General features: G+C 40.2%; 1 protein-coding gene across 8 annotated transcripts in view; it reads left to right on the forward strand.

Moving 5' to 3' along the window:
* PPP6R3 (protein phosphatase 6 regulatory subunit 3) overlaps positions 1–18,873 on the forward strand; it is a 130,316-nt gene that overhangs the window by 3,294 nt on the left and 108,149 nt on the right. The gene's annotated exons all lie outside the window — the stretch shown is intronic.

The following is an 18,873-nucleotide window of genomic DNA, read 5'->3' on the forward strand; positions in this document are numbered from 1 at the left end:
CTGAACTTTAAAAAATTTTTTTAAAGTGAATTTATTTTATAAAATAATTGAGAAACTTTTTTTTTTTTCTTCTGTTGCTTCATGCGAATCTATTGCCATAGCTGAAACTTAGTGCTCTCAGGTGTTTAGGATTGTTTGTGCCTATGCTAAATAACCTTATCCTGCTGTGATTTTTGAGTTTTGTATCTTTTGCCCTCATCCTGTCAGTCAGCTGTCAGTTCTGTTTTTAGATGCCAGCTTCATCATTATCTTTTTTTTTTTTAAATGAAAGCCTATTTCCAGAGAGTTAGCCCTGGATTGATTTGCCAATTCTGCCCTTTGAAGGCAAGAGAGAGGCAAACTCTATGCTTATTGTTTAACACAGTGACCCTTGCTTGCTAGCAAAGGGGGATTGCCTGTGCCCTGGACTCTGACCCAAGTGGGTGAGTGTTTTTCCTCCTGGGGAGGTGAGGTACAGTAGAAGAGAGACTGGCAGAGATCCTTTTCTCACACACACTTAGAATATGGATGATCTAGTTTATTGAGCGGAAGAATGTTAGTATAAAAATTGTACAGATTTTCACCAACCGAATGTTAAAATCTCGACATATAAAAGGGAGATCAGGGAAGCACTTTCTAATCCTTCATTCTGAAGTCAGGCCTATGGCTATGCTGAGAATGACAAGTGACCACTCCTCCTGTCTACTTCTTCTGATCGTCATTTATTTGATCAGCAAATATATTGAATCCTTACTCTGTCAGGAACTGTATTAGGGATTCAGTCATGAACAGGCATTTAAGGACTTGCAGTCTATGGGGAGAGGCAGCACTGACAAAAGAGATGTCCTTTTGGCTGTGAGGCCAGAGAACACAGCTTGTTAGACTTGTATGTGGTGTAAATAGCAGACTCTTAATGAGAGGCCCTAGAGACTTGAGAGGAAAGAGCTTGTGTTTGCTGGTTGGGTGCTTGAGATTGCCAGAAGTCTCTTGCCAAAAAATAAAATAGTTACACCTTTGTTTCTCATATGTATTGAATAGTTACTTCCACTTTTCTCCTTGGTTTGGTGTGTCTGAGCAGTGCCACTCTTCCCATGCTGGTGAAGCTGCTTTGCAGTGACAAATAGGATTGACCTATATTGTCTTTTGTTCCATAGATGTTGGTTGCAACATCTTGATCAAACTTGGAACACTGACTGTTCCCATACTGATCGGAGGCTTCGTGTAGGTTCATGCTGAACATCTTGAGCATCTTTGAGATCCATGGTGCTTCCAGTGGGAATGGGTTTTTTTTCTGCTGCAGTCTGGATCGAGGTTGACTGTAGATTTGACTTTGGCTTACATTTAGTTGCCACGGAAACCCCCTTTCCTTCTCCCTCCCTCCCTCCCTCCCCCTTTATTTTTCTTTACTAGGAGGGGAGAGAGAGTTACTAGTCAATGCCCAGTTTGTTTCAGGTTTTGAATGATTATGAACTGACATCCTGGGTACCAGGTAGATGGCTAGATGGTAAAGAAGCAAGTAAAAGGGAATCTTGGCAGTACTTGAAAGGCTTCTTCACCTTAACTAGGACATTTCTGTGTCACAGACTTTGCAAAGATCTGGGGTTACTCTGAGTAGAGGAGGTTTACTACTTCTCACTTCTGCTGGCTAGCATTGATCTGTTTTATTAAGTATTAGTGAAGACTACACAATCGACTGATTTTATACAAATAAAATAGGTTCTGAACATCTTTTTACTGATATAAGGAGACTCTGATTTTGTACTTCTCAACAACTCTGGAGAAAACTAGGGTATTATTAATTCCAAAATATCTTACAGTGGGAATATGTATTGACTTGGAACAGTTTGTGTACCCCAGAGGCTGACTGCCCTGAAATCTGGTGGCCCAAAGGAAAGATGAATGAGATTGTTTTTTGAAACATTAGGCAGCTGAACTAAAAACGTGGCAATAAATAAATAAATAAGTAAAAGCAAGCAAGCCTGCAGAAGTAAAAGTATGACTGAATGTTGAGTCAGACTTGGAGAAAGCTGTGTGGATTGCTAGTGGGAGCCTGGAGTTCCCTGGACCTGGATGTAGATCTGAACAATAATGCTGGTGTCAACAGTAATGCGACACACTGACAAGGAGGGAAAGGGGAGCTTGCCTGAGACCCTATCAGGGTGAGTAAGGCAGCAGTTACACTAGCCACTAAGGCACACTCCGGGGTGGCCTCCTCTATCCCGTAAGGGTTAGTGTAGTCAGTAGACATTGGCTGGACCTTGGTGAAATCTGGGCCTTCAATCCCCAGATGAGGCAGTGGTGGGAGAAACATTGACAAGTATTGACTTGAGTGGCTGTTGGGGGCTTCCTTTCATGAGAATCACGGTTTTGGAGGTCATTGATTATTAGAGAAAAATTTAGGCCATGCTGGAAAATGGACCTATAGGCAGCAGAGAAATCTCAGTTCCTGGGTGATTCCTTAGGGTTTCGGTGGCCCCAGTAGACCATAATTTCAAGTGTCATTTGTTTCAACAATAACATCATAGCTGGAACTCACTGCGAGTTAAGAATAAACACAACATTGTGAATAAACTATACTCCAATAAAAATTTAAAGAAAAAAGAATAAATGGTTAACTTCTGAGTTGGTGTTTTGTTTGTTTTTTAGTGGTAGTACATATCTGTTTTTGTCATTGTAGTAGATGAGGGAGTGTAGTGTCTCCTGGTTTACTTTTGTTGACTTAGAGATACATAGGGTTTCTGTTGCCTCTGGACAGTGGGCAGGTCACATCTGCCTCTGTTGCCTGTGATGAGACCCAGTCCCTTCTGATTAAACAATACTCTTTGAATCACCCCCTTCCCCCCTTTCCACTGTGGACCTCTCATCCTTGATTTATTATACTCTTAGATGGATACAGCAGCTATGTATTTGGCACCTATCATAGGGATAGTATTTATTTATTTATTTGCGGTACGCGGGCCCCTCACTGCTGTGGCCTCTCCCGTTGCGGAGCACAGGCTCCGGACGCGCAGGCTCAGCGGCCATGGCTCACGGGCCCAGCCGCTCCGCGGCATGTGGGATCCTCCCGGACTGGGGCACGAACCCGTGTCCCCTGTATCGGCAGGTGGACTCTGAACCACTGCGCCACCAGGGAAGCCCAGGGATAGTATTTTAAGCTAAGGAAGTTTTCACAGATTAATATCTGTTCTCTGTTCTCAATTCAGAGTGTCTTGTGGAGGTCAAGAGTGCACAGGACCTAAAATAGCTGACTTTGAGTTCTGGCTTCCACAGTCTTCCAGCTGTGTAATCATAATATTAGATGACATCTCTGTTTCTTCGTTTCCTGTTTGTGAAATGAATATTAAATATAAACGAACTAGCACAATGCCTAGTACACAGTAATATTTGTTTTAATATTACTGTTATCAGCCTTCTTCCTAATAACAATAGAAATAAGTTCAGAAATGACTAATATAACTTGCAGTGAAATGCCCTGAAGAAGTGAAATGGAATATTATGGCATCATAGAGGACCTTCGAGGTGTAACTAGCTGCTCTGGGGAAGTATAGGGTGATGGCGAAGTGGGTCAGGGCAGGTTGTAGAGTTAGGTGGTAGTGTTGTTGTCTTCTTTCCCCCCCCCCAAATTTGGATTATGTTATATAGATTTTATTTGCTAAAATGTGATAATATTTTCTTACTGGGGTGGGAGTAGAGATCATAAATTTGAGGTTTTGCACTTTGCTTTCTAAAATATTCATCTTTAAAATCTCTCTGGCGCTTTAAGACAGTATAAAAACCCCGTTTGCTTTGGAATCCCTCGTGTTATATGGAACCATATTTTTTCAGTGTACTGTGCTCTTGGAGATAATCACACGTCTTGAAGGATCAATGTTTTGTTTTCGTTTTTGTTTTGAATTTTTATTTATTTATTTGGCTGTGCCGCGAGGCATGCGGGATCTAGTTCCCTAACCAGGGATCGAACCCGTGCCCCCTGCAGTGGAAGCTCATAGTCTTAACCACTGGACCGCCAGGGAAGTCCTTGAGAGATCAGTGTTTTTTAACAGAAAATTGGCTCTTTTAAATTTTGCTTTCAGTTTCTTTTCAAATTTAACATTATAACCAGACAACTCTTTTCTGTAAAGGGCCAGTCAGTAAATATGTTAGGCTTTGCTGGCTATATGGTCTCTGTAACAACTCGATTCTGCTGCTGTGGTGTAAAAGCAGCCACAGTCAACGTGAAACACATGAAGGTGGCTGTCTTCTAGTAGAGTTTTATTTACAAAAACAGGTGGTGGGCTGGATTTGACCTGTTTTGCTCTAACCTGTTCTTTGTTTCAATTTTTAATGAGGTCATATGTTCAAGAAGTATATGTCAGCATATGTACAGATATTAAATGTTAAAACTACCAATTGTGCACCCACTGACCAGCTTAAGAAATGGAATGTTGCCACTACCTTTGGCTTCCTGTATGACCTCCCCGACCACTCCTACCTCTTCTGACCTCCCCAAAGCAAGGGCTGCCCTGCATGTATCATTTTCTTTATTTACTTTCTTTATTTACTTTATGGTGTTACCATCTGTGAATGTATCCTTATATAATATAACTTACTTTTTGCATGTGTTTATATAAATGGAATCGTTTTGTTCTGTAATTCACCCCCTCCCCTCTTACTGTTTTTGAGACTCATTTATTCAGATGTTTGAGTACTTATGTCTTAGGCGATAAGACATACGTTCTGATGCTGGCTATATTAGCAGTGAGCAAAGAAGACATTGTCCCTGTCCTCTGGAACTTACGTGTTGGTGGAGAAAGACAGTTAAAGACAGAAAGTCAAAGACACGATAGTCATGTGGTGATACAGCTGGGAGCAAAGTCAAGCCAGGTGGGTGGGGCTGTTTGCAGATTGAAATAAGGTGGCCAGGAGGGGCCTTCCTGAGACCTCTGAACACAGGAGGTGAGGCAGGGAGCCACTTGGCTACGGGTGGGGGTGGGGTAAGGGGAGTCTCACAGGCAGAGTCCGGTGCAAGTGAGGTGCTAAGAAGGGTTGTACCTGCTGTGTTGGAGGGACAGTAGAGAGCCTGACAGGAGGGAGAGTGGCAGGAGAGGAAGTGGTGGGGGGGGGCGGGAGCCAGTCACACAGGCAATTGGGATTTTGTTTGTTTCTCTGAATGAGATGGGAAGTATTGTAGTGTTTTGAGCAGGGGTGTGATATGAGATCTGATTTATGTTTTTAAAACGTTCCCCTGAAACCGTGTTAAGAATAGCTGCCCCTCTGCTGCCCAGGATCCAACAAAACAGTAATGGCAGCTTGGACTGACGGGGCACAGGGGTGGAAGTGAGGACGGGATGGATTCTGGGTGCATCTTGAAGGTCGGGCCGACAGGCTTTGTTGACAGATTGAATATAGCTGAGAGAGCGGAGTGAAGGTGATACCGACCAGGGATTTTTGCTTGCGGTCAAGATGGTGGGAGGTGCGGGTTTGGAAGTAAGATCAAGAGCTGGGGTCTGGGCCTGTTGCATTTGTGACGGTCTTCGTTCGAGAGCCGACTGGAGCCACGTAGGGTTACGGCGTTCGGAGTTGAGGGGAGAGGTCTGGGCTGAGGATAGACATGTGAGAGTCGTCAGTGTTTTGATGACACTTAAAAGTCCTGATGTTGAGTGAGCGCACTGATGAATGAGGGCCTAGGCAGCAAGGAAAATGGGGACAGGCAGGCTCCGAGGTAGAGGAGAACCAGGTGGGCCTTGCATCTTTGAAGACGGGGGGAGGTGTCCTCAAGGGGGAGGGAGTGAGAACCCACGCCCAGTGCTCCTGCTGTGCCCTCAGGTGAAATGAGGGCCCAGACTTGTCCTGTGGCTTTGGTGGCACATGAGTCACTGATGACCTTGACAAGAGCAGTCCCCACACGGTGGTGTAGGAAGAGTCTGGAAGGGAGGGTTCACGAGGGATTGAGAGAAGAGGAGTGTTTTGTGGGCACTTGGCGCTGTGCTAAAGGGAGAGTTGGGGCCCTGAGAAAGTTGGTTGAGATGGCCGAAATTACAGCATTTTTGTACTGTTGGTGGGAAATGGTTCTGTACAGAATGAACACCTTGATGAAGCGGGAGAGGGGACATTTGCTGGGAATGGGCCCACGTGGAGCACCCGTATCCTCTTCCTTGGTGAGATGAGGGAGAGCATAGTAGGGGAGCCGGCATGGTGGGAGCAGGTCCGTTTCCTTCTTTCTTTTTTTCTCCGTGAAATAGGAGGAGTTATCAGTGAAAATGAGGGTGAGTAGGGGCCAGTGGGGTGTGAGTAGAGAGGAGAAGGTATGCAGTATTCTATGGGAGGGTAAGAATGTGAATGGACTAGCCATGTGGAATGGCCTCCTGAGGGGAGCCGTCCTTAGTTTAAAGTGAAAAAAGCAGTTGTGTTCTTTTTCCTGGGAGCAGAGTAGGCAGTGTTGCAGTTGTGTTGGAGTTGTGGTTTACCCAGGCAAAAGTGGCAAAGCAAGAGAAGGTCAAGGGAGTGATTATAATGGTGAGGTATGGACTTGAAGCTGGGAAGGGAGGGAAATGAGACCATGCAGATAACAGGTTTTGTCTACATTGATGTGTGTAGCTATAGTTTATTCCTTTTCACTTCTGTGTTCTATTTCAGACTGAATATCTCATTTTATTCTCTGTTCTGTCATTGTAGGATAGGATTGTTTCCACTAAAGACACAACGAGGCTTTGAACAAGTGCAAAAGCATTTCCCCAAGGTATGAAGCCTTGGAGAGAACTAGAACTGCAGGGTAGTGGGACCTGTACACAGCTTTAACTTTAGTTAAAAATAGTTGAACCAGTTTACCCTCCTACCAGCACTGTTGTTCTGCATCCTTGCCAACTCTTGGTATTGTCAGACTTTTTTGTATGTGCCAGATTAGTGGGTGTGAACTTACATCTCATTTTTTAATTAATAGCTTTATTGAGATATAATTCACATATTACAATTTACCCATTTAAAAGCATACAATTTAATAGGTTTTAGTATATTCACAGAACTGTGTAATGATCACCACAATCTAATGTTCGAACATTTCATCATCCTGAAAAGAAACCTTGTACCCATTAGCAGTGGCTCTCCATTCCCACCTAACCTCTAGGCAACCACTAATGGACTTTCTGTGGATTTGCCTGTTCTGGACATTTCATGTAAACGGAATCATACAATATGTGGTCTTTTGTGACTAGCTTCTTCCACTTAGCATGTTTTCAAGGTTTATCCATGTTGTCGCATATTTCAGTGTCAGTGTCGTTGCATTTGATTGCTGAATAACATTCCATTGTATGGACATACGACATGTTATTTATCCATTCATCAGTTGGTGCATGTTTGGGTTGTTTCTACTTTTTGACTGTTACGAACAGTACTGCTGTGAGCATTTGTGTATAAGTCTTTGGAGGGGCATAGGTATTTATTTCTCTTGGTGTATACTAAGGAGTGGAATTGTTGGGTAATGTAACTGTGTTTAACATTTTTTTTTTTTTTTTTTTTCTTTTTGCGGTATGTGGGCCTCTCACTGCTGTGGCCTCTCCCGTTGCGGAGCACAGGCTCCGGATGCGCAGGCCCAGCGGCCATGGCTCACGGGCCCAGCCGCTCCGCGGCATATGGGATCCTCCCAGACCGGGGCACGAACCCGTATCCCCTGCATCGGCAGGCGGACTCTCAACCACTGCGCCACCAGGGAGGCCCTGTGTTTAACATTTTGAAGACCTACCAAACTGTTTTCCAAAGTGACTGTACCATATTATATTCTCACCAACATTGTATTAGGGTTCTAATTTCTCCATGTCCTCACCAACATAGATTATTTTCCCTTTAAAAAGAAATTATTGCCATGCTAGTGATGTGTGGTATCTCATTGTGATTTTGCCTTTCCTGAATGACTAATGCTGTTGAGCATCTTTTCATGTCCTTATTGGCTGTTTGTATATCTTCTTTAGAGGAACGTCTATTCAGGTAATTCTTTGGCCATTTTTATTAATTCATTTATTTCTGCATGGTTTTAATGTTTTTCTTTCATATTACTACTGAAGTTGAGCATTTTTTTGGCTATTTGGATTTCTTCTTTTGTGAAATACCTGTTTGTCTTATTTTATTATTTTTTTTGCGGTACATGGGCCTCTCACTGCTGTGGCCTCTCTCGTTGTGGAGTACAGGCTCCGGACGCGCAGGCTCAGTGGCCATGGCTCACGGACCCAGCTGCTCCGCACCACGTGGGATCTTCCCGGACCGGGGCACAAACCTGTGTGCCCTGCATCGGCAGGCAGACTCTCAACCACTGCGCCACCAGGGAAACCCATGTCTTATTTTTTTTCCTCTTGAGTTGTTTGGTTTTTCTTATTTGTAGGAATTCTTATATATTCTGATTTTTATTAATTATTTGTGTGACAAATATCCTTTCCCAGTTTGTGACCTCTTTACTGTGTTTATGGGATTTTTAGAAAAGTGTTTTTTGAAAGCATGTAATAAAAGGGCAAAAATGGATCTTAATATCTTATAATCTTTTCTTCTAGCCCTCATACTACCCAAGTAGAAGAGGAAATAGATTTTTTGGTTTATAGGTACTTGTCTTTTTTAAAGTTTTATGTTTTTTTCTTTCTACGGGTCTCGCATTTTTTGTTGTTGTTGTTGTTGTTAGATTTGTTCTTTGGCGACTTTATAGTTTTTGTTGCTGTTGTAGATTTGTTTTTAAGTTAAAAATTTCAATTTGCTGGTAAATGGAAATGCAGATGACTTTATATGTGAGTCATATTCATTAACTTCTCTAACTTAATAATTTGCTTGTGTACTCTTGGCGGGGGTTTATGTAGATAATCATCTAATCTTTAAATAATGACAGGTCATTTCTTTCCAGTCCTTTACTTTTTATATCTTCACTCTAGTCTTAACTGCATTGCTTCATGGCAACCATCACCAGTGGGGAATATAAATGGTAATGGCAGGCATCCTTGTCATAGTCCCGGTTTTAAGGGAAATGCTTTTATCTTTCACCATTAAATGTGTGGCTACTTTTTTTTTTTTCCTTTAACAGGTTGAGGAAGATTTCTTCAATCTTAGTTTATGGAGAAATCAAAAAAAAATCACAAGTGGGCATTGCACTTAATTGAATGCATTTTTTATATCTATTGGGATGATATTACAGTTTTTTCCTTTAATCTAATATGAAAAATTGCTCTAAAGGGTAATATTGGAATTAATTTCACATTTCTGGGATAAATCCAGCTCAATCATGACATATTCTTTTTTTAAAAAATATTCTTTGATTTCGTTTTTGGCATGTATTTTTTTTGACCTTGCCACTCGGCTTGCGGGATCTCAGTTCCTTGACCAAGGATTGAACCTGGGCCCCAGCAGTGAAAGTGCCAAGTCCTAACCACTGGACCGCAAGGGAATTCCCTTAGATATATTTTTTTACTTGCTAATATCTTAGGATTTATGTATCTGTGTTCATTGGTAAGATCTCTAACTTTCCTTTTTTGTATCAGCTCTATGAGTTTTGCTATCAAGGGTATTCTCCGTCTAATAAAATAAGCTGTAGTGTTTTCTCCTTTTTATTCTCTTAGAGAGATTGTATGTAAAATTGGAATTATCTGTTCTTTCATTGTGATAAAACTTGCCTGTAAAACCATCAGGGCCTGGTGTTTTCTGTCTGAATTTAAAAATTACTGGCTTGGTTGCTTTAATATTTATAGGATCATTAGAGTCTTCTTTTTCTTGAGTCACACTTGGTAATTTACATTTTTCTAAAACATTTATTTTGTCCGTGTTTTCAAATATATTGGCAGAAAATTATAGTCTCTTATCTTTTGACTCCGCCTGATTTGTAATTAATTACTAATATTTAGTTTCTTAAACAAGGATTCTTAGCTCATTAATTTTCAGGTCTTTTGTATATATGTATACATATATATGTAAATAAAGTAGTAACTACCCTTTAAATACTACTTTAGCTCCAATTCAGTAGTTTTACTATGCAAAATTTTTATCTTTTAGTTCTGAATATATTCACATTTTCATTTTGATTTCTTCTCTGACTTAGAAATTTAGAAAGTGTATTGAAAAATGTTGATGTATTGATATATATTTTATTTATTTATTTACGGCTGCATTGGGTCTTCATTGCTGTGCGCGGGCTTTCTCTAGTTGCATCGAGTGGGGGCTACTCTTCATTGTGGTGCGCGGGCTTCTCATTGCGGTGGCTTCTCTTGTAGCAGAGTATGGGCTCTAGGCACACGGGCTTCAGTAGTTGTGGCACACGGACTTAGTTGCTCCACGGCATGTGGGATCTTCTAGGACCAGGGCTCGAACCCATGTCCCCTGCATTGCCAGGTGGATTCTTAACCACTGTGTCACCAGGGAAGCCCTGTATCTTTTAATGTTTGTTATTGATTGCTAACATACATTGTGCTAATAAAATGTGGTCCAGTGTGATTTTGATTGTTTGAAATTTGTTGAGGCTGTTTTAATGGTGTCTAGTTTGTGGCAAATTTTTATCAGTTTTCCACGTGTGTTTAAAAAGAATGTGTTTCCAATTTTAAGGTCAGGTTTTCCCATGTTTATTGGATGAAACACATTAATTGAATTCACATTCAAACTAGTGTCCTTAACTAATACTGTCTGCTTGTTCCATCAGTTACAGAGAGGGGTGTTGTTAAAATCCCATTGTGATGGAACATTTGTCAAATTCCTATAGTTCTCTCAATTTTTGCTTTCTATCTATAAGTTTAGAATTGCTAAGTTTCCAGTGACTTGCACAGTTGGTCATTCTGTAACGAATCTTTGTTTCTAGGAACATTTTTTCCACTAAAGTATATTTTGTCAGATATTGGTATAGCTGTACCAAGGGACTTTAGTTAATGTTTGCTTGGTATATATTTTTCTGCCCTTTAACTATCAAGTTTTGGTGCCCTTAATGTTTTAGGAGTGCCCTTTGAAAGCAGCACCAGCTAGATTGCATTTTTATAATTTGACTTTAAGCTGATTAGTCTATTTACATTAGTTGTGATTGAAATATTTGGTTTATTTCTTCTTTCGTATTTTGTGCTCTCTAATTGGGCTTTTTTTCTGTTCTTTTCCTTTGCTTGCCTATATATTGTGGGATTTTTTTCCTTCATTCCTGTCTACTGTTTTTACCTACACCCAGTAAGAGATTAGACACTTCTTTTCTTGGTGATCTTAGACATTTCATATTTAACTTAAGGCCTAAAGTTAATTGATATCTTTACCCTTATAAGAATTTTCAAATGCTTTTAATCCCAGTTTATATGCAGCTATTGCCTAATTAGATTAGAATTAGAAGTGAGCCGTCAGTTGTTCCTTATCCAGGAATTTGAGGTATTCTGTGCCTAAAGTGCTCTTCATGTTGGCCAGTCCAGCAGATATGTTTAGTCTTTTTTTATTTTTAGGTTGCTGGTATTACCTTTTATTTTCACTTGCTCTTTTGGTGTCTTGCTACTTTTGAATAATCATGTACCAGATACTGTTTTGGATATGTGTCAGCATTCAAAAAACTTTAAGAATTGAAAGTAATACAGGCTGTTCGTTTAAAAAAATTTTATTTTTATTTTTATTCTTTGACTGTGTTGGGTTGTTGTTGCTGCGCGCGGGCTTTCTCTAGTTGTGGTGAGCGGGGGCTACTCTTCGTTGTGGTGTGCGGGCTTCTCATTGTGGTGGCTTCACTTGTTGTGGAGCACGGGCTCTAGGCGCGCAGGCTTCAGTAGTTGTGGCTCGCGGGATTCAGTGGTTGTGGCACGCAGGCTCAGCAGTTGTGGCTCACAGGCTCTAGAGCGCAGCCTCAGTTGTTGTGGCACACGGGCTCTAGAGTGCAGGCTCAGTTGTTGTGGCGCACAGGCTTAGTTGCTCTGCGGCATGTGGGATCTTCCCCGACCAGGGCTCGAACCCGTGTCCCCTGCATTGGCAGGCGGATTCTTAACCACTGCGCCACCAGGGAAGTCCCAAGGATGTTCATTTTGTTAAGAGCTGGCAAATGCGATTGTTTTTCCCTCCTTTAAATGGAGTGTTCCTATGTCAATAAGGAATTTCTTAAAGATTTTCTGGTTCTTCATATTAATTAGCTCATTTTTATAACCAGAAATGGAAAAGATTTCAAGACTAGTTACCTTTTTAAAATGGGATCATTTGATTGCTAGGAAACGTTTATGTGAACTTTAAATGTGACTCTGGCCAAGTATAGAACACCAAAAACAATCTGGAATAGGGATGTGGATCAAAATAGATTCTGAGCTGAATCTGTCTTTGCGAAAGGAAAAGAGTAGAGTTCAGCATTTATAATACGTGGCCTATCCTGAGGGAGAGGGGGGATGGTTTTATACTTATTTCTTTATATTAAGTCTTTTCTTACTCTGACTAGTAAATTGAAAGAGGCATGGAGGACCATACTAGCATAGGCTGGGCTGGGCTGGAACTCACTTTGTGACAGTGTGGTTAACAGGACTTGTAAGTTGAGGAGGGTTAGGGGCCTTGGTGCCAGTGCTGCTGATCCCAGGAGTAAAGAGTTAATAACTGCCTTTAGTCCTATCCCAGTAGTTTTCGGTGAGGCCAAGGAGCTTGAGATGCATAGGTATTATAACTATTGTTTTCATCAAATTTCAAAAAGTAGAGTTTGATAATTTTCCAGGGCAATGAGGAAAGAATGAGAAAGAGTTGTAGGGGCACATAGAGAGAGAGCAAGCTGGTTTAGCAGAATTGTTGTGAGGATTAAAGTTAAGCATTATTGGGCATGTTTATGTTTATCCCCTGAAAAAGTAGAGTCCATTCCTGCCATTTACCATATTGTCAGGCTTAAATTTTTCAATTTTTGGCATCAGTGACTGCTGAATTGCCTCTTGATTAGTGTAAACCTTCAGCAGCCTGCCCTTGCTTATGTACCTGCCTTACACTGGGTAGATGTAACTGTCTCTTCCTGTTTTGTTTGCCCAGTGCCTGTTATTACGGTTGTCACTTGTGCTTGAGTCATTACTTGCATATTTTAACTCTTTTCACCTTAAGGTGAGTGTAGGATGTTCATCTTTTATATGAAGAAGGAACCTCTGGGAGGGAGGGAGGACATCTAGCCAGAATGATTTCGGGAAAAGGTTGTTAAGTTGATGAGAACTGGATTGGAATCTTGGTTTGACTACTGAACTAGCTCTCTGACTTTGGGCAAATTATTTCACTTTCTGAGCCCCAGCTTCTTCCTATATAAAATGGAAGTAATATTAAAGTTCTCTTCCCTTTTCCATAGAAGATAACTTTGGGTAATTTGAATTTGTAGCGTTTTTTTTTTTCCCCTTGCAAGTGTATGAATGTAGAAGTCATAAATTTTCACAGAACAAGTGATTAAGGCTATGCTGACTTGGTTAATGGTTAATATATATATATTTTTAAATTATTTATTTATTTATTTTTTGCGGTATGCGGGCCTCTCACTGTTGTGGCCTCTCCCGTTGCTGAGCACAGGCTCCGGACGCGCAGGCTCAGCGGCCATGGCTCACGGGCCTAGCCGCTTCACGGCATGTGGGATCTTCCCAGACCAGGGCACGAACCCATGTCCCCTGCATCGGCAGGCGGATTCTCAACCACTGCGCCACCAGGGAAGCCCAATGGTTAATATTTTATGAACTCTTTCACTGGCTTTGGTTTTGAAATCTTGACTGGTAGAAGGATATTGTGAAATTTTCTTTTTTACTCTGTTGCCGTTTTTCTGTTTAGAAGCCTTAGTTTAAAAAAAATTAGTCAATGTGTGATTATATTTGCTTTGAAAAAAAGTAAAAATAGGTAAGACTAAAATTTCTTCTGCTCATCTTCCCCCAATTCTTTTCTGTCTTCTGCTGTTAATAGTTTTGTCTCTATTTTTCTGATTTTTTTCTATGTGTTTGTATTACTTACACATGTGTTTATAGAAACTATACAGTGTTAGGCATACACCTTTTTTTTCTTATCATTCATCAGTTTTCATTGAGCCCCATGCAGTACACAGAGATCTGCCTTCTTTTTAATTACTGGTATACTTTATAGCCATTTCCCATTTCAGTGGGCTTTAGATTTTTATTTTTAATCACAAATAAATTTGTTGCTTTTATTTATTTTTCAATATAAATTTATTTATTTTTGGCTACGTTGGGTCTTCATTGCTGTGCGCGGTCTTTCTCTAGTTGCGGAGAGCGGGGGCTACTCTTCGTTGCTGTGCGCGGGCTTCTCATTGCGGTGGCTTCTCTTTTGCCAAGCACAGGCTCTAGGCACATGGGCTTCAGTAGTTGGGGCACCTGGGCTCAGTAGTTGTGGCTCGCGGGCTCTAGAGCACAGGCTCAATAGTTGTGGCACACGGACTTCATTGCTCTGCTACATGTGGGACCTTCCCGGACCAGGGCTCGAACTCATGTCCCCTACATTGGCAGGCAGATTCTTAACCACTGCGCCACCAGGGAAGCCCTGGCTTGCTTTTAGTTTGTTACAGTAAAGCACTTCGTTCTTAGAAGCTTTTAGAAGTTTAGTGTTTGGTACAGAGATAGGTAAAATACTAAATTATAAGCTGGATTCTTTGCTTTTTATCTTTACGTACAAAGTACAACTGTTAAGCAGTGGAAGGAAACCTTTTTTTAGAAAGCTTTTCTATTTATCTCCTTTTCAAGTGATGTATAACATATATGACGTTTTTAAGCTCTACTATAAATGAACAGTGATTTAGCAAATCTTTTCTTGTTGTAGAATATGCATAACACAAATTTACATTTAACCATTTTTTAAAATTAATAAACTTTATTTCATAGAGCAGTTTTAGGTTCACAGCAGAATTGAGGCAGAAGTACAAAGCCAGAAGCCTATATACTCCTTGTCTCCCCATGTGCCCCCCTCCAACCTCCATGAACCTACGTTGACACATTATCACTCAAAGTCAGCATGTTACATTAGGTTCACTCTTAATGTTGTATATTCTGTGGGTTTAGACAAATGTATGATGGCATGTATCCACCATTGTAGTAGTCTGTAGAACAGTTTCACTACCCTAAAAATCCTCGTGCTTTGCCTGTTCATCCCTGCCTCAGACTTAACCCCTAACAACTACTAATCTTTTCTTTCTTTCTTTCTTAATATTATATAATGAAAACAGGTGTATTTATAACTTCAGCATACTTAATAAAATCATTATTTACTGAAAATAGACAAATGTTTACAAAGAACATTTAACTTATAAAATGGCACTTCAAAGAGTGACCTGTATAAGGAAATAAGAGTCTTGTCAAGAGACAGTAAACTATAAATATAAAATATACCACAATGTTAAAAACCTCAGTGTTCTATAAGAAAATCAATAAATATAACTTAATCTTTCTGGGGGGAAAGGTATTTAGCATTACAAATTTAAAATACAGATTTTATATATGAATTCAATACGGAATACATTTAAACCTTACAATGCTACATAATCATCGTCTATTTTGTGGAAAACAATAAAAATATGCACTATTATGTATAAAATAGATAACTAATGAAAACAGATTGTATAGCCCAGGGAACTCCACTCAGTGCTCCATGGTGACCCAAATGGGAAGGAAATCCAAAAAAAGAGGGGATACATGTGTCCGTATAGCTGATTCACCCTGCTGCACAGAAGAAACCAACACAACATTGTAAAGCAACTACACTCGAATTAAAAAAAGAAAAGTAAATTAAAAGAAAAAGAAATTCTTAACCACACACAAAAAAATTATATAGTTTTTGAATATGTGTACATCAAACCAAAAGGTTAATTTTACTTTTTCCTTTATTGGCAACTTTGGGTGCATTTTTAGGTTTTGGTTCCCAGAGGGCATTTATTACAACGCCCTCTTGAAGCCGCGCCTCTGTCCAGGTCGCCAGCCTTTTTCTTGTCTGTTATTTCCTTGACTCTGTTCATGTATACTCTGATTCTTTCCAGTTCCTGCTTTACTGGATGTTCCTTAGGATTGACTCCCTGAGTTGCCAGATAAACCCAAAACATTGAATTTAATGTGTAAGCAGAAACTAAATCCACTTTTGCTTGTTTAAGTGGGTCCAACTTCTGTAACAACTCTTTTCTAGAAACAGACGTCATGGTCTTCAGCATCTCATCCACAGCACCAATGGAATTCTCAAATGTTGATAAATATTCATGAATTTCTCCTGGATAGTCTTCATTAATTTCATCTGCCATTATTATCAACTCTCGGGCCTTCCACTTCTGCCTCCCAGAAAGCAGTTGGCGGCGGTGACATCAGTGACACACAGGCTCTGCCCACAGCGAGCAACGCTCTCCGATGACCTCACTAATCTTTTTTTTTTTTTTTTTTGCGGTACGCGGGCCTCTCACTACTGTGGCCTCTTCCGTTGCGGAGCACAGGCTCCGGACACGCAGGCTCAGTGGCCATGGCTCACAGGCCCAGCCGCTCCACGGCATGTGGGATCCTCTCGGACCGGGGCACGAACCCGTGTCCCCTGCATTGGCAGGCGGACTCTCAACCACTGTGCCACCAGGGAAGCCCCCTCACTAATCTTTTTAATGTTTCTATAGTTTTGCTTTTTCTAGAACGAACTATAGTAGGAAACATGCAGCATTGTAGCCTTTTTAGACTGGCTTCTTTCTCTTAGTAATATACATTTAAGGTTCCTCCGTGCCTTTTCACGCTTGACAGATCATTTCTTTTTAGTGCTGAGTAATATTCCATTGTTTGGTTGTACCAGTCTATGCACTCACCTACTGAAGGACATCTTGGTTGCCTTCGAGTTTTGGCAGTTATGAAAAACCTGCCTTAAACATCTGTGTGCAGGTTTTTGTGTGAACATAAGTTTTCAGTTCGTTGGAGTAAATACCAAGGAGCATGATTGGTCTCAGAATGAGTTAGGAAGTATTCCTTCTGTTTCTGTCTTTTGGAAGAGATGATAGAGAATTGGTATAATTTTTTTCTTTAAATGTTTGGTAGAATTCATCAGTAAACCCATTTGGACATGATGCTTTCTGTTTTAGGTTATTAATAATTGATTCAGTTTCTTTAATAGATGTAGATCTAGTCAAACTATTTTTTTTTTTTTTTTTTTTTTTTTTTGCGGTACTCGGGCCTCTCACTGTTGTGGCCTCTCCTGTTGCGGAGCACAGGCTCCAGACACACAGGCTCAGCGGCCGTGGCTCACGGGCCCAGACGCTCCGTGGCATGTGGGATCCTCCCAGATCGGGGCACAAACCCGTGTCCCCTGCATCGGCAGGCGGACTCTCAACCATTGCGCCACCAGGGAAGCCCCCTAAACTGTCTATTCTTATGTGAGTTGTGACAGATTGTATCTGTCAAGGAGTTGGTCCATTCCATTTCATCTAGGTTATCAAATCTGCAGCTATGGAGTTGTTCATAATATTCTTTTATTATCCTTTTATTGTATATGGGATCTGTAGTGCTTCCCCTCTTTAATTTCTGATATTAGCAGTTTAGGTCTTCTTTCTTTCTTAGTCTGGAAAAAGTCTTACGAGTTTTATTGATTTTTTTTTTTTTTTTTGAAGAATCAGCTTTTGGTTTTATTGACTTCCTCTACTGATTTCTTGTTTTAAAATTCTTTTATGCTCTAATTTTTATTATTTCAATTTTCTGCGTAGTTTGGAATTAATTTGCTCTTCTTTATCTAGTTTTCTAAGGTGAAAGCTTAGATTATTGATTTTAGATGTCTTCTAATATATGCTTTCAATTCTATATATTTTAATCTACGCACTGTTTTTGCTGCATCCCCCAAAGTTTAGTAAGTTGTATTTTCATTTTGTTCAGACATTTTTAAAGTTTCTCTTGAGATTTTTTTTTGTCTTTGATCCATGTGTTATTTAGAAGTGTAATGTGTAATCTTCAAGTACTTTGGGTTTTTCCAGCTATCTTTCTGTTACTGATTTCTAGTTTAATTGCATTGTGGTCTAAGGGCAGACATTGTATGATTTCTGTTCTTAATTTGTTAAGGTGTATTTCATAGAATGTTGTCCATCTTGATGCTTATACCATGTGTGTTTGAGAAGAATGTGTGATTTGCTACTGCTGGATGAATTAGTCCATACATGTCAATTATATACGGTTGATTGATGGTGCTCTTGAGTTCAGTTATGTCTTTATTGATTTTCTGCTTGCTGGATTTGTCCATTTCTGATAGAGGAGTGTTAAAGTCCTCAGTTATAATAGTAAATTCATCTATTTCTCCTTGCAGTTTTAGCTGTTTTTGATAATGTTGTTAACTGCATAACATTAAGGATTGTTATGTCTTCTTGGAGTATTGACCCCCTTTTCATTTTGTAATAACTCTTCTTATCACTGACAGCTTTCTTTGCTCTGAAGTCTTCTCTGTCTGAAATTAATATAGCCACCTTCAGTTTGTTTTAATTAGTGTTAGTATGGTCTAGCTCTATCCCTTTACTATTAACCTATATGTGTCTCTGAATTTAAAGTGAGTTTCTTGTAGACAACATATGATATGCCCGGGTGTAGGTTTTTTTTTTTTTTGCATTTATCCTGCTTGGTGTTCCCTGAGATTCCTGGATCTGTGGTTTGGTGTCCGACATTAATTTGGGGGAAATTCCCAGTCATTATTGCTTCAAATATTGTTGCTATTCCTTTTCTCTTTTCCTTCCGGTATTCCCATTGCATGTATGGTATACCTTTTGTAGTTGTGCCACAGCTCTTGGATATTTTGCACACCGCTCCCCCGCCCCCCGTTTTTTCCTCTTTGCTTTTCCATTTTGGAAGTTTCTAGTGTCGTATCTTCAGGCTCAGAGTTTCTTTCCTCAGCTATGTCCAGTCTACTAATGGGCCTATCAGAGGCATTTTTCATTTCTGTTACAGTATTTTTGGTCTGTAGCATTTCTTTTTGATTCTTTCTTAGAATTTTTATCAATTTGCATTATTTTATCTG

This window comes from Mesoplodon bidens (genome assembly GCF_964165515.1).
Source record: "Mesoplodon bidens genome assembly, chromosome: 7".
Taxonomy (NCBI): domain Eukaryota; kingdom Metazoa; phylum Chordata; class Mammalia; order Artiodactyla; family Ziphiidae; genus Mesoplodon; species Mesoplodon bidens.